Raw genomic sequence first — 14,797 nt, 5'->3', positions numbered from 1 at the left:
GCTGAATTATGTGCTTTCTCGTTGCAGCTATCCGAAGGGCTGACTAAAGGGAAAATGCAGCTCTGCAGCAATATTCTGATAATCTATTGCAGTGCGGTTCACATCACTGTCCATCGCCACCTGGAATGCTCATCAGGACCGAAGAGGAGTCTCACTTTCATTACTGAGCACGATTCAGTTCGACTTGGTATTTCCTTCGTCATCTCATGTCATTTCTTATGTTGGAAAGGAAGAATGTGGCAAAGGAGAAAAATGATAAATCCTCCATTTTTTTTTGGTCAGGATTTGGGCAGTTAAAATTTGATCATCTCTTCTGAATGTCATTATTTGATAACATTTTATTTATGTTACTTACACATCATCATTGGATCGACTTGAACTCCGTGGGAATTAACTGTGGATTCAGCTTCTGTCGGACAACAAGCTTCATCTCCAGTTTTTCTGCTGGTTCAGTCTAAGTGGTCATTCCTAATGCATTAGATTATCAAAAAGTATGAATTCTGTGAGTGAGTGGTGTTGGCGGTATTTGTAGACCAAGATGCATGGAGAGTTCGACAAAGAAACCAAAACACCAAAAATGGCAAGCCTTTACCCTCCTCTATTTCTTTAATCCGCTCTTTGAAGAACCACATTTTGATGGTGTAACCAGTAGTTACCTCTGGGCCAGGTTGGAAATGAAATCAATTTTTTAAACCACTAATACTTGCCAAGAAATCGCCTTATGAGAACGTGGTGTGTGTCTCTGACAATGCATGGCACATCTAAATTGATCGTTCATAATTTTATCTGCCCTGTTTTCGTATTGGAGAGTGGCAAAAGCCTGAGGCGCCTGCATTTATCTGTTCCATGTGCTCCGTGCATCCTCAGGCTCTTACCGTTCCCATACGTACAGGTCTCCATAAAGATGCTGGGACTCATTCACATTTCAAGATCCAAATGCTGTGCAAACAGTGTAAGCTTAGACATGTAAATGAAAGGTCATTTCTCAAGTTTCTTTTAAAATGTCTCCAACATAGATTCCAACGCATTTTTAGCATCAAACATGAAAACATTGATGAATGAGGAATAATCACAAAAGCTGTGTATCTGTATATAGCTCTACACAACATGTTTGTGGATACAGTCATTATTTAAAGCACATGCCAGGGGAAAAGACCGAATTTTGAGGTCTTGTACATACAGTGACATGGTACTAAGGAGAATTAAACTCCTACTGCTTCCTCTGAAGATTAAAAAAATAATCATAAAGTGTTATATCGTCATAAAACTCATGACCAAGTCTGGCAAACATGTGCAACTCTTGTATTGATCCATTTTCTTGTCAATGGAAGAAACCCTTCCACGTGTATGCAAGTGGGAGATGAAAATCTGCATTTTTAAAGGACAAACAGTGAATTTAAGCATGAGTGGCCTTAATAAATATAGTTGTCTTTCTTTGCTGCTGTGGAAAGGATTCTAAACAGATGATCCTGAAGTCTTGCATTGAATTCAGTCATTATTATTGCTTTTTAAAATGTTGGTGCACTTAACTCTGGACCTCTCCCGTGAGCCATAGAGATATTTAAAAGTCAGACACCTTATTTTTCGGGAAAGATGAAGCTGTGTATGAAGTGCACTGTTCATCCTTGGTGCATTAAGGTAAAATAGTTCAAGCAGGTTTCTTGCTTCTGGCTTTGTTCTTGTCGTAAGTATAGCAAGCTATGTAAAGCTTACGTGTTGCGTAAACCATTCAAATACATTCGTGTTTAAAAGTTTGTCCTTTAATTATCAAAGGGATCTAGGTCTTGACTGGAAAAATGAGCAGAGTTCTTTGCAAGCGTATTTAGCACATTTTGACACAATGTCACACTGAAAACCCAGGCCACAAAGGTACCCCCATGAACAGTTTGGGTGTCCTTAAATAGGCAGCACTCACTGCCTCCGACAGCCAAGTCCTGACCTGAACTCTGCAACTGAATACTTGAAGTAGGAAGTAGGAAATCCACTAGGGATAATAGGGTCCTCGAAACAGAAAAATTAACCACCTGTGTATAGTTAGCTATTTCTAAGTATGTGCCAATTTAGTCACAAGTATTGTTTGGGGGATCATTTCTTTGCCCCGCTTTTGTTGGTTAAAAATATTATTGACCTTACCTTTATGGGGGCATATCATTTCGTCCCTGAAAAATTAAATTTGAACATAGTACACCTCTTCCCATTTCATATGTAATATTCTCTGCTGTTTGGGAGTTACATAAAATTCCCTTTTCACATATTAAAAATAGTCTCTGGGTTTACAACGAACACTGTGATGTTGGGACGATATTTCTTTCGCTCAAACTTGAGCAGCTTCCCCTCTAATCATAAGTTGGGAAAAAAAAGAAGTTGAGGCTAACATTTGGGAGCAGTTGGTGTTCTTGCTTTGTGCAAAAGCAGGCTTATACTTTATACCTGATTTGATTTCGATGTACAGTCTCGATTTTGTATTTAATGATTTTTGTGTATCCAGTATGCACGTTAACAGCGTGTCAACTTTCATTTGAAAGTGGGTTTCAATTTACTTTTTAAACAGTGTTTATGACGAGACCTCAAATGTGTTGACAGAAGCTCTATCTGAGATGTTTTTGTGTCGAGTGGCGTTTGAATGCTGCCAGGGGTCAGTGTATCTAATTCCCAGAGACCCTCGTTTGATAGTGCTTCTTGTAATATTTCTTCAAGTGAGTGGCATGTGGTTTGTGATATTGACCATGTGATTATGGACTTCGATATGAAACACATAAATAAAACTAAGGAACCCTCAGAAACTACCAGTGGGCATGTATTAGCCAGTCATTGTAACCTCGTGTCTAGTAGAAGTACAATGTACAAGATATGTACAGTTCATAAATTTGTTATCCTGTGTATGAGAAGTTCTTTGTGCTGGTCACCTTATTTATATTCATCAAATAAACTCTGTTTCTTTCTGAAGTGAGTTCATTCCACCTCTAATACATCCGCTCCAATTGTGGTGGTTTCTAATCTTTTTTGGGTCATGGATCCCCGTTTGAAGAACCTATGAACTTGAAGGAAAAAGAAAAAAATGGGAGGGAGGGGTTATGGGCTATCTTTTCCAGAATAGCCAAGGCAACAATTTCCTTTTATGCGCGGTTAGATCTAGAGCTTCTTATTAAGAAATTAAGTCATTGGAGGTATCTCCTATCTTCCTTCCCTCCTTCTTTACCTCATTGCCTTTCTTTATCTCTCTCCCTCCATCCCTTTCTCCATTCCTCCCTTTCTCCGTTTCCTCTGCACTTTCCATGGGGTTGATGTCAGTCTTTGCTAGGTTCTCTCCACTTGGTGGCAAAGATGACTCCCAACAGCGTTGAGCGTTCTTGGATATTAGGTTGAGCCCCTTTCTTACCCAGCATCCTTATCAGCGCCTTAAAGGGACTCTTATTGGTCCTTTCTTGGATCGTGTGTACAATTACTTCATACAGAGGAGTTGGGAGGGTGAGGCCTAGTGATTGACAGCCCCATGGGATGTGGGAGGGGCAGTTTCCAAGGGGGGAAAAATGGGCTGTATTCTAGAAGAGAGGGACAGGAATGTTGAGGCATTCAGAAATAATAGCTAGCCCTGCCATTACTTGGATACACACACAAAATCATCCAGAAAAATACAGAACATTGTCCACAAAAGGGCTCACCAGCCTTCGCAACCCACCTGTGGCTCACAGTGGAGCACCACCTCCTGGTTTCTTTAAAGGTTTGAATTATGTTGCAGGAAATGAGTTACCGATTCTTACCATTATTGAAATCAAAGAGTAATTGACTCTCAGAACTAGAACATGTAATCCAATCAAAGCTAGATGTCATGTAATCCAATAGCTTCATTTTATGGTTGGGGAAACTGAGGCCCAGTCAGAAGTGACTGATCCAAACATACATGGTAAGTTCATTGCAATCCAAGACTGTCTCCAGAGCTCCTAAAACAGGAATGTGTCCCTCCTCCCGGGACGAGAGCATGGGACAAAATCTCTCCTCCATTGGCCCCTGACAACACAGGGAACCTATCATTTGGTTTCTGTACTTTATGGATTCAATGCCACCAGGTGTGAAATTCTCTCACAATCAGGCACATTTTGGGCCGACTAGTAAAGTCGTTTGCCCATTTCATTATGTTGCCTTTTTGTAGAAAAAGAACTTTTGTTGGACAAGAATTTCTTACCTCATAGAATTTCCTGAAGCAGCCGTCTTGCATTCAGGCCTGATTATATAAACCCAGCTGGCCAGACGGAACCTCGGCGGCTTTATCCACAAACCAGTCCTTTTGGTAAGAAAGGCACCAGCCCACACACTGCTGGACGCGACTGCAAGTCAATCCAGACCTTTAGCTCCATAAAGACACGTAGACTAAATTGTAGTACAACTGAGGTTTTGACCTGAAAAATCTACCTTGATTACTTCTAGTATCTGTGAATTGCTGTTATAAAAACACTGGAGAGACCTTCTAATTTTTGTCCTTGCTAATCCATAATAATCATCATACTAGTAATAAGTAAACACAGACAAAAAATAACTGCTGAGTGTTTGCTAGGAGCCAGACTATGGCACTAAGGACTAATGTGCATCGCCTCGTTTATTCCTGACAACAGTCCCATGAAGTGGGTACTGTCATGACCCATATTTTACAGTGAGAGAGAGGGGGCCCACAGATATGACCACCAGCAGCGTGTGTTTGGAGAGTACCAGCATTGTGCTAAGTGCTATGCTTACGTGAACTCGTTTATCCTCGCAGTAATCCCGTGAGGCAAGTATTATTATTATTACCCTTACTTCACAGACAGGGGAAAGGGGGTCCAGGGAACTTATCCGCCTCACCCAGGTTCCCCCCAGATGGTCCGTGGTGGAGCCAGGCTTGGAACCCAGTGCTCAGCAAGCACCTCTGCTTCGGGATGCATCAGGCCCCAGGGCAGATGGGAGGAGACATCCGAGGCTGGGGTTCAGATCCCCCCCGGACCCACGCAGCAGTGCTACAGTGTTGCAGGTTTGGTCTCTCACATGCCTATAGAGCTCACAGAAGCTAGAAGGAATTGGTGGTCTCATCAATACCAATATTGACCAATACTATGAGAGAATGGCGATGGATCCCAGTGAAAATCAAGCCACAGATGAAGAGAGTCCAGACAAAGCTTAGTACATTAGATTTCAACCCGCCACCCACAGTCGCTCCGATTTCTTCTAAGTCCTCAGTGTCTATCTATCAGCACCTCTGACCTCCTGGGCATCCTTTGTTTGCGGGGTGAAACTTCTGGTGACAAGACACTAGACAGGTGTCCCCAGGTGGGAGAGGGCCTGAAATGCTATACTGAGGGGGTGGACATAATGCTGTTGGCTTTTGGTTCTCCACTGCAGTGATTTCAATACCAGTTTCCTGATCATTGCTATATCTGAAGGAAATACGTCCTTGTACTTGAGACGCTTTAAAAATTAAATAAGTTTAGGCAAAAAAAAACACTGTCATAAATGAGAAAGAAGGATCATTTTCAGTACCTCGATATCACCAAATATAAGAATGATAATAATAATGAAAACAAAATTCTCAGTCTGAAGCTTTCTCTTGATTGTTAAAAAGGGAGACTGGGAAAGATGAGAGAAATGTTTCTGAGGCTAAACTGGGAGTTTCTCTTTGTTACTGAATCAGAAGGATTGGAAAATGATCAATGAAGGAATATTTACCTGTGTGGTTCAGGGTTATGGAAGACTTTGTGAACCACGTAAAATCATTGCAAGGACCCACTTTGATCTCTGAATTTCAGGAAAACCTCCTGCAGGAACAGAAATCCATCCAGTGATGGATTTTTAAATGAACTTTATTTTTAATAGACTTTAATTTTTAGAACAGTCTTAGGTCTATAAAAAAAAATGAGCAGGTAGAGCCGAGAGCTCTCATATCAACTTTCTTCCCACACACGAACCATTTCCTCATTATTAAGATATTTTATTAGTACGGTACAGCTGTCACCAATTGAACCACCATTTGACGCATTGCTATTAACCAATGTCTATACTTCATTCAGATTTCCTTAGTTTTCACCTAATGTCCTTTTTCTATTCCAGGATCTCATCCAGAATACCACATGACATTTAGTCGTTCTATCTCCTTAGGCTCCTCTTGACTATGAGTCTCTCACAATATCCTTGTTTTTGATGATCTTGGCAGTTTTGAGGAGTATAGGACAGGTATGTCATAGGTTGCCCATCTTCTGGGATTTGTCTGATCTTTCTCTTATGATTAGACCGGTTCATGAGAGGAAGACCACAAAGTACCGTTCTCATCACCTGGCTGAGGTAGTGCTTGCCAGGTTTCTCCACTGTAGTTATTCTTTCCCCCTTTGTGATGGATTTTTAAAGTGCAGAGATAAATGAAGAAATCTCTGTCTTAGAAAGAATATTCTGCTGGAAATACTGAGGATGCACTAGCTAGAGGAAAAAAAAATTAGAAAGCCTTTTGGATAAAAATGCTTTGCATACACAGCTCTGTTGTTTGGACCAGTTTTCTTTACTATTTGAAAATACCTTTGCCACCCCTAGCGTTGTCTTCCCGTTAAATTACATGAGCACCTATGGCAGAAATGATCGGTGTGGGTGGTGTAGACCCTTTCCCAAGTGCAGGGCAAAGCCAGCATTTGTATAGTTTAAAAACAGATGTCGTCTGTGTCAACAGAGTGACTTCACTTAGGGAGAGCTCAGGAGAGAAACTTTGCATAATTTCAAGACAAAACCTCCATGTCTGCATAACTGCTACTCACTGGGTAAGCACGTTATGGCTCTTTGAATTTGAAAGGAGAAATATGAGGATTTATTTGAATAAATGTACCTGTTAGGTTTTTTTTTTTTTTTTTTTTGCTTTGCAAGTATCCTCCTCCCCAAGAAGAAAAGAACAAAAAACTAACAAAGGATACTTTGAGCAAAAATATAACCACATGTACATATATTGCTTCATGCGATAAACAGTTTAGAGGTAGTGGGTTTTCAGGTATGGCTTGTTCCAGAAGCTGAAATGGCTTCCTATTCTGCTTTTCTTGGTTTTGCTTCCTCTGAGTTAACCCCTTTTCAAGCACTCCCAAGGTTGTGGGTGAGACCCCAGACCCTACATCCCTCTTCCAAAGGTAGAAATCATGTGCTCTTCCTGGCTAGGAATGAAGCCCATCTCAATCTTACGGATCAAGGATGGGGAAAGGGTGGATTCCCAAAGAAGAAAGGAAAATAAATGTTGAGGAGGCAAACATCAAGTGCACACAGCAGTATGACATGCGCACAGCAAAACAACATTAGAGACTGGTTTATTTTTCCTTTGAGTAGGGTTTTGACCCAGGAGGAGCACAGGATACATATTCAGCATCAGATTGGCAATCAAGACATCTCAACTGAAATCTCAATTTTGGAGCTGTTTGCCTCACTTTCTCTTAGGGTAGCGTGTTATCTACCATACAACTGCATACACCCTCTGTTTCTAAATCTAACCAATGAGGATTATATGTCTTCTAACTACCTGACATGGGCTATGAGAGGATAAAATGAGACAATAAATGAGAAAATGTTTAGAAAAAAAATTTTAACAACAAAAATCTCTCCACAACACTGACAAAGTCCTAGAGTGACTTGTTTCGATTTTTAGAACCTGCATTCAGAGAAGGAACTCTTCCTCCTTAGTTGCTCAGGTAGAAAGTATTGAGGTGAATATATCAAATGACATTTGAAAATACAAGCCATTGAGAAAGAACTGTTGCCACATGCCAACACACGGATGAATCTCTCATGATATTAAGTGAAAGCAGATGGACGCAAGAGACACTGTATAATTCTATTTATATAAGGTTCAGAAACAGACAAAATTCATCTATGGGGTTAGGAGTCAGTGGCTAACCATTGGGATGTTAATAACTGGTCAGGGCACATAAAAAGGTTTCTGGGATACTGGTAATATTCTGATTCCTGACCTGGAAGTTGGTGACATGGTTATGTTCCGTTTAGGAAAATTCATCAAGCAATATACTTAAGATTTGCTTACTTTTCTTTCTGTATGTTACATCTCATTTAAAAGGTTATCCTAAACAAATTTACTGTCGTTAAGCATTAATCCAGTTTGAAATTATAGAGGCTGGAAAACAAGTGCTTGTGGAATGAATTTAGGTTTCAGATATTTCTTGCCCAGCCATTACTGTGTCTTAGAAATTTTTGACAGGGCAGTAGTGGTAAGCTTGGAGTCTGAGAGCTTGGAAAACTGTTAGATATACTTGCCATTTCTCCAGGGTCCTCATTATTCTCCAAAAGGCCAACTTTACCCCACTGCCTGACCCCTGACCATATTTGAGTTCGAAGCCTCTGGAAATGTTAAAATCCTGACTCCACCACATCCCAAACAAGTGACCCTGGGCTGGTTACTTAGCCTCTCCATGTTTATTTTCTCATCTTAAAATTGTAATACATTCCCGAGAAACTGCTTTTTTTTTTTTTTTTTAACAAGGATCAAATACGCACTTAACACAATGCCAGTCACATAGTATATTCTGAACAAATGGAAATGATAGCTAGTAGTAGTGGTAACATGATGATAAATAGTAAAAATGTTCAATGAAATAAAATTGACGGCCACTTGCTGACTCCCAGCCATTCTCTCACAAGAATTGCTGCCGAGCTGCTCCTTGTTCAGATCCCATTTGCCACGTCAGGGTTTTCCTCGGCCACGTTTAATAACCAGTTTCCAGATCTGGATATTGGGGGCTATAAATTTCCCTGGTGACTGTTGCCAATGACAGGGAAGGAAAGACTTGTGTAATTACCACTTGTACTTCCACAAAACACATGCACTCAAGTCAAGAGCAAGGGTTTTGGACAATAAAGCACCAGGCTTTTAAAATGCAGGAAAGACCTGCTTGACTTGTACGATAAGAAATGTGTGCCTGGTGAGAAAAACAGAAAAAAAGACCAATCCCAGTATGGCAAAGCACCCCTGGAAGACTGCATAGGACAGGACCCTTTCCCTCCCAAATGCTGCACACAGCTGAAGGAACAATTAAAGCTTTTGACATAGCCAGGGGTTGGTTGGGAATCGGTGCCTTTGCTTGTGGCCAAAATCCATGGCCTTGGTTTTCAGCGTTCCTTTGGTAAGGCAGTGGCCTTTCTTGTTTATTTTGCAGCAAGGTTGTTTGCAAATGACGCCAAGCTATTCAACATCCTCCAAACAGGGCAGCTTCATGGGCTCCATGGAAATATCTCATGACAACAACAAGCTAGGACTTCTGGAAATAGTAAGACACCATAACTCCATTTGGAAATGCTCAAGGTAGTTCTTTGCAAGATGTTGGACTTGGGCCCCACACTCTAATTGAAGATGCTTTGGTTTCTGAGCATCCTGTTTTCAGTGTATGAGGAAGGAGGTGGACGTTGGTTACAGGGAAGGAACTGTCTTGCCTTTGGATTCTCCCCATGTGTTTGACTTTTGGAAAGAAGAAAATGGATAAGCTTAAATTATTTATTTATTTATTTATTTTCCCTACAGCGTCTGTGCATTAGCAAGATAGCATTCCCGCAGCAGGCTTGGGTTGAGTTTGTGTTCCTGGAAGGAGCTGTCCACATCAGCACAGGACCAAGGGGGTTGAGAAAAGTTTGAGCAGGTTAAGCAGTGCTAGGAGACAGAATTGGAATTTCTTAGAATGACCAGTCCCAAATCTCCTGGACTTGCAGCCATTAGGAAGTCATGGGAGAAGAATTTCTCTAAGAGTCTAATTCGACTGGTCAAAGAAACCAAAATCCAGCCAATCTAAAAGTGACCACTATGAATTCTTAAAGAACAAGCTCAGAGCATAGCATGTGGCGTTTCTCAAAGTGTAGATGCCCTCCTGCCCAGTCAATGAAATGGGGCCTTATTTTCCTTCCAACAACAGTTTCATTGATATGTCATATTGCCCCAAACCAGTCAAAAGTGATAATGGAGTAGTTGACTTTAAATTACCAAAGACTCAAGTAGGCAGAAAGAAATGAAAATTCACTCCAGGTATTTGAGGGGCAGGGCCTTTTGCAACATTGTGGAAGAAGGATCGTTACCAGCACTTTCTCCAGTAGACTGATTTTCTGTGTATATGCCCTCGGAATTGTTAGCTCAAAGCATGGATTCCTCCTGGCTGACCAGGAAGTCTTCTCTTTTCCAACTTTGGTTCATACAACTTCAACTCCTGTCAAAAGTAGCAGCTCAAAAGAGTAAAGGGTATTTGACTAAAGAGGGATGGTATGTTCAAAGGTGAGTAGTTAGAGTCCAGATTTTGTACAATTCAGAGATAGTTTATGTTCATCTTTCCTCAGTCACAACATCAGAGTAAATTACAAGATGCCCCCTAAACCTTTTTACGTGCTACAGATTATCTCTGAAGAAACGAAAGCACAAGCAGGATTTCTTTGTAGAACAATTCTCCTTTTATCCTCCCAAACTGTGCTTGTCGATATGATCAAATGTAACAGAGCTAGGTAAAATGGATACCACATTTGGAGCAAGGAGCTGTATTTTCCTTCAGCCAATATTTTGGAAAAATCTGATGTCAGTTTGGACATTAGTATTAAACCAATCCATACAAATTCAGTCAAATGCAGCTGCAGAAATCTCATTTAGCAGCCAGTCATTTTGCACTGAGAGCACCTAACTGGATAGTGGCACCTGGTGGTAACTAGCCAATCAGTTGTGCATTTGACTGGAATTTTGCAAGATAATTGTTCCATTTCCAGGTCTGTCTCTAGCTCACCATTTTGACCTTGTACTAATTGCTTAATCTCTCTTGGCTTCAGGTTTTCTATCTTGAAAGTGGTAATAATAATAATTTCCAACTACCTATCTCATCCGGGTATTGAGTGGATTAATGGGGTCATGTTTGTAAGGTCCTAGAAAATTCTCAAGGGAGAAAGTTCTACCACTTTTGCAATTCTGGCTGGTAATGTTTTAGAACTGTAGAAAAGAAGGACTGCATTTAATGGGGTCATTATTACAAATAGATGTTCTTTGCTCCCTTATAACTAAGGAATGGACACCTTTTGAAATCAGATCTTCTCGTTACTATGGAATCTCTGATTCTCTTTTGTTGGTGCAATAATCTGAGACCCCCGAAGTAAATCAATCTTTCTCCTCTAAATAGTCCATGGAGTTCTAAGGAAGGCACCATGATTTCATGGCCACAGGGAATGAAATATTACCCAGAATATTTCTGCTTCAGTAACACATAAATTGACTTTTGGGATCCAAGAAACTTGGGTTGAGTCCTATCTCTGATCCTTCCTGGCTGGGTGACCCTGAGCAAATCTTTCAACCTACCTGTGTTTCAGGGCAGTTGGGAGCACAACCTTTAGGCAACACGCTTATCGCACTGCCCTGCACATGGTAGGTTCTCAGAAAATATTACCTATATCAATACTAGATGTAATAGTAACTTCATTCTCCAGTGCCACAAAGAATTATAATAAATACTAGTTCTTATTAACCAAAACCTCACTCATCAGAGTTTGTGCTCAACCAGAACCTGGCTAGCCACGGCCATCCATTAGTAATAGCCTCCAGATTTAGGAAAATGACGAATAAAGGAAATGACTCCATGTCAGGGATTTATGCAAACTCTCATAGCGTATTTCTCTGTCCTTACTGATCTAGCCCAGTGTCCTGACTTACCAGGTACAATAAATACTATCGAGTAGCTCTGAATAGCTGACATTTACGGAGAAGGAATGCTGTGACAAGCATTGTGCTAAACACTGCAAATATAGTTTCTTATTTAATAGTTACAGCAGCCTAATGAGATAGGTACTGTTAGTAACCCCTCTTACAGGGAGGTCAGGGAACCAGGGTTTGGTGGGATTGTTAACCAGTGCCATACGGTTATTAAACAGAGAAGCCAGATTTCAATCCACACTCTGACTTCAGGGTCCCGTTCTAACCCAATGCTGTCCAACAAGAAATGTGAGCCAGGCACGTAATTTTAAATTTGCTAGTAGCCATATTTTTTTTAAAAAAAAGTCAAGAGAAGCAGGAGAAATTAACTTTAATAATATATTTTCTTGAATCCAATATATTCAAAATATTATCATTTCAACATAATCAACATAGAAATTATTAATGAGGTATTTGACAATCTTTTTCCATAGTAAGGCTTTGAAAGTCAGTTTATACTTTGCCCTCATGGCCCACCTTAATTTGCATTAGCCACATTTCATGTGCTGGACCAGCCCATGAGGCTCATAACCACTGTCCTAGAGTGTAGCTCTAACCACTGCACCACTGAGCCAGAGTCTTTGAAGATTGTGTTAACCAGGTTTCCCACACTACATTTACTGAAAAAGACACGAATAGATTTTCCATTTTTAACAAGGTAGACAAACGGAGAAATTTAGAAGTATATCAGGGGTTCGCCTCTCAATTTTTTTATTTTCAATTTATTAAACAAGTAACCCTCAAAAGATAGTTCTTTCCTGGAACATCCTGCTATCTGAGCTTTTACTTTGTTGTATGTAATATATACATTTATACAAGTTGGTGCAAATAAATAATTGTGGAATGAATGATAGACTGAGTGAATCTATTCATTACCATGGAAGAGAAAGGTCTCTCAGGCAGGGAAGACGTGTGAGCTCCCGCAGGGGAGGTACTCCATCCAAGCTCTGCCCACCTCTGCAGCCCTGCCTGGAGCACAGTGCCAGGCTGGCAAGGGGTATTTTTTTGTGGAATAAATTGATGAATCCATATGGAAAAATCAAATCACTTAAAATTTGTTTCCTATTGGGCAGAGTGAATCTAAGGTCCTTCTTTCTACCCCCTGAGTATTTGGATTTCAATATCCCAAGTCAACCCCTGATGGATTTTAAACGTTTCCAAATGACACAGCATTAGAGAGACCACAGAAATCAAGAGCCTACTTTTCGAAGGTAGTTGCTGCCTTTCCCACCGATAGTCTCAAATAAGTGGAAGCCAGATGTCCCCTCGACGCAGGGGTCGGTCATAGGCTGCATCACAGATCACTCAGCCTCAGAGTGTTTTGTCCCCAAGAGAAAGCCTTCACATATTATTGTCCTTGCTTGGTCCTCACCAGCTTATCCTCAAAGTGCTCGAATATCCCCGCCTGACTCGTGAATGGGCTCCCTTCCCGCTCTGCACCAAAATTTACACATTAATGTTCACTCCTCCTGGTTTCTTCCTGGCCTGACAAGAGGTTCTGTCTTGAGGGAACTGAAGATGGTCTCAGATCAAATCTCCTTTAGTCTCTGGCGGGCTGGTCCAAACCCCAGCATGGAACCCGTATCTGCCATTTAACCCTATGACTTTGCCACTTTTACTTAAATATTAATGTCCCTAAAAGAACCAAACATTGTTTATTGTCAGAATTCTTTGAATTGAGTGCGATAAAACTCAACTCAATCTGATTTCATGAAAGAAAGGCAAGGAGGGTAATATGGACCTCAGGCACATTTGGATCCAAGGGCTCCAACAAGGTGAGAAGGCCAATGTCGCATTTTTTTTTTCTTCCCTCCATTTCTGGGCTCTTCTTAATTCTATATTGCCTTCGTTTTCAACAATGTTTATGCCATGTGGTCTTTTCCAACTCCTCACCTAGAAACTCCACATTTATAGCCAACCAGATTAGCAACCTCAAAGGAAAGTTGCCAAAACAAAATCCTAAGACCATCAGTCATTGGTCTTATCTGTGTCACATGACTCTTCTCTGATTGGTCAGGCCCGAGTCATATGCTCATACCTTGAATCATAGGGTGAAGCCACCCCCACCAAATCACCTGGTCTGGAAGGAGCATATAGGTGAATCCACAAAGGGCAATCGGGTGGTCTTACCAGAAGAAGGAGGAAACAATGCTGGACAGGCAAAAGCTCTAGCGTCCAGATGAGTGCACTATTTCCAGAGCTGACATAGTCTTTTATCTTCTTTCTTTAATAACAGATCTGCTTTTCCTCTTTGCTGTGACTCCCACGTACATTATTGTGTAGCCTTAAAAAGCATTACACTGCTCATCATTATTGCATGTGCCTGGATATCCTGCTTTATGGTGAGCCCTTGAGAACAGGAGCCATGGCTCATTCATTTCTGCATCTTCAATGCTTTGCACAATTCCTAGCACATAGTAGGTAGCTGGAGAAAGTTTGACACAAGAAAGGAAGAAATAGATGGCCCTCCTGGGAATTAAACTCCTGGCTTGAGGGACACTGTTCAAAGGTATGTTTGTAGTTTTATGGCCCAAGTGAAAGCTCTCCATCATGAACAGGATGTTTGAAAGCAAAATGAATAATGTACCATAATGAGAGTGCACAGCTGGCTTCAAAACAAACAAACAAACAAATAAAAAGAAGCAATCAAATTTTAGCCTTGTGACCACTTCATCAGGTATATGGCAATATGCAAATGATTCTTCTGATGGTGACCCACTGTGTGGGAGTCAACGCTTCTCTCTTGTTGCGCCCCCTTAAGCCTTCTCCCGAATGCTGAACTTGGTTCTTATGCTCTTTAAGTCCTGTTCTAAACCCACTGAGCTAAGAGGCCACAGGCCCACTGACCTCACCCCAGCGGCAGCAACATCCAGGATACGTTTACAAACACATTTGGGGAGCTTCCATCTCACTCATACATTTGGGACTTTCTTATAGAGGCTGTTCAGGTCTAGCATCTAATAAGTGCTTAATAATTATCTGTTGACTAAAATGGATAAGCCAACATGATCTGGCATATACAATAATACTTTTATGAATAAATGATTGAGTATACCATAAATCGTCCTTAAATGAGTGGCTAATGATCCA

The 14,797-nt window shown here is 40.9% G+C and overlaps 1 protein-coding gene across 14 annotated transcripts in view; it reads left to right on the top strand.

Moving 5' to 3' along the window:
- Window positions 1-2,949, top strand: part of ERC2 (ELKS/RAB6-interacting/CAST family member 2) — a 923,425-nt gene extending 920,476 nt beyond the window's left edge. For 11 of the 14 annotated variants that reach the window (XM_033133187.1, XM_033133185.1, XM_033133181.1 and 8 more), the window contains one exon: window positions 28-2,946. The gene's annotated coding sequence lies outside the window, so the exon portion shown is untranslated. Of the gene's footprint in view, window positions 1-27 lie in introns of all 14 variants that reach the window. The other 3 variants (XM_033133178.1, XM_033133177.1, XM_033133186.1) reach the window with 2 other exon arrangements.
- The last annotated feature ends 11,848 nt before the right edge of the window (window positions 2,950-14,797 follow it).

Source organism: Rhinolophus ferrumequinum, chromosome 17, assembly GCF_004115265.2.
Source record: "Rhinolophus ferrumequinum isolate MPI-CBG mRhiFer1 chromosome 17, mRhiFer1_v1.p, whole genome shotgun sequence".
Classification (NCBI taxonomy): Eukaryota; Metazoa; Chordata; class Mammalia; order Chiroptera; family Rhinolophidae; genus Rhinolophus; species Rhinolophus ferrumequinum.
This window is presented reverse-complemented; position numbering and strand designations above follow the sequence as displayed.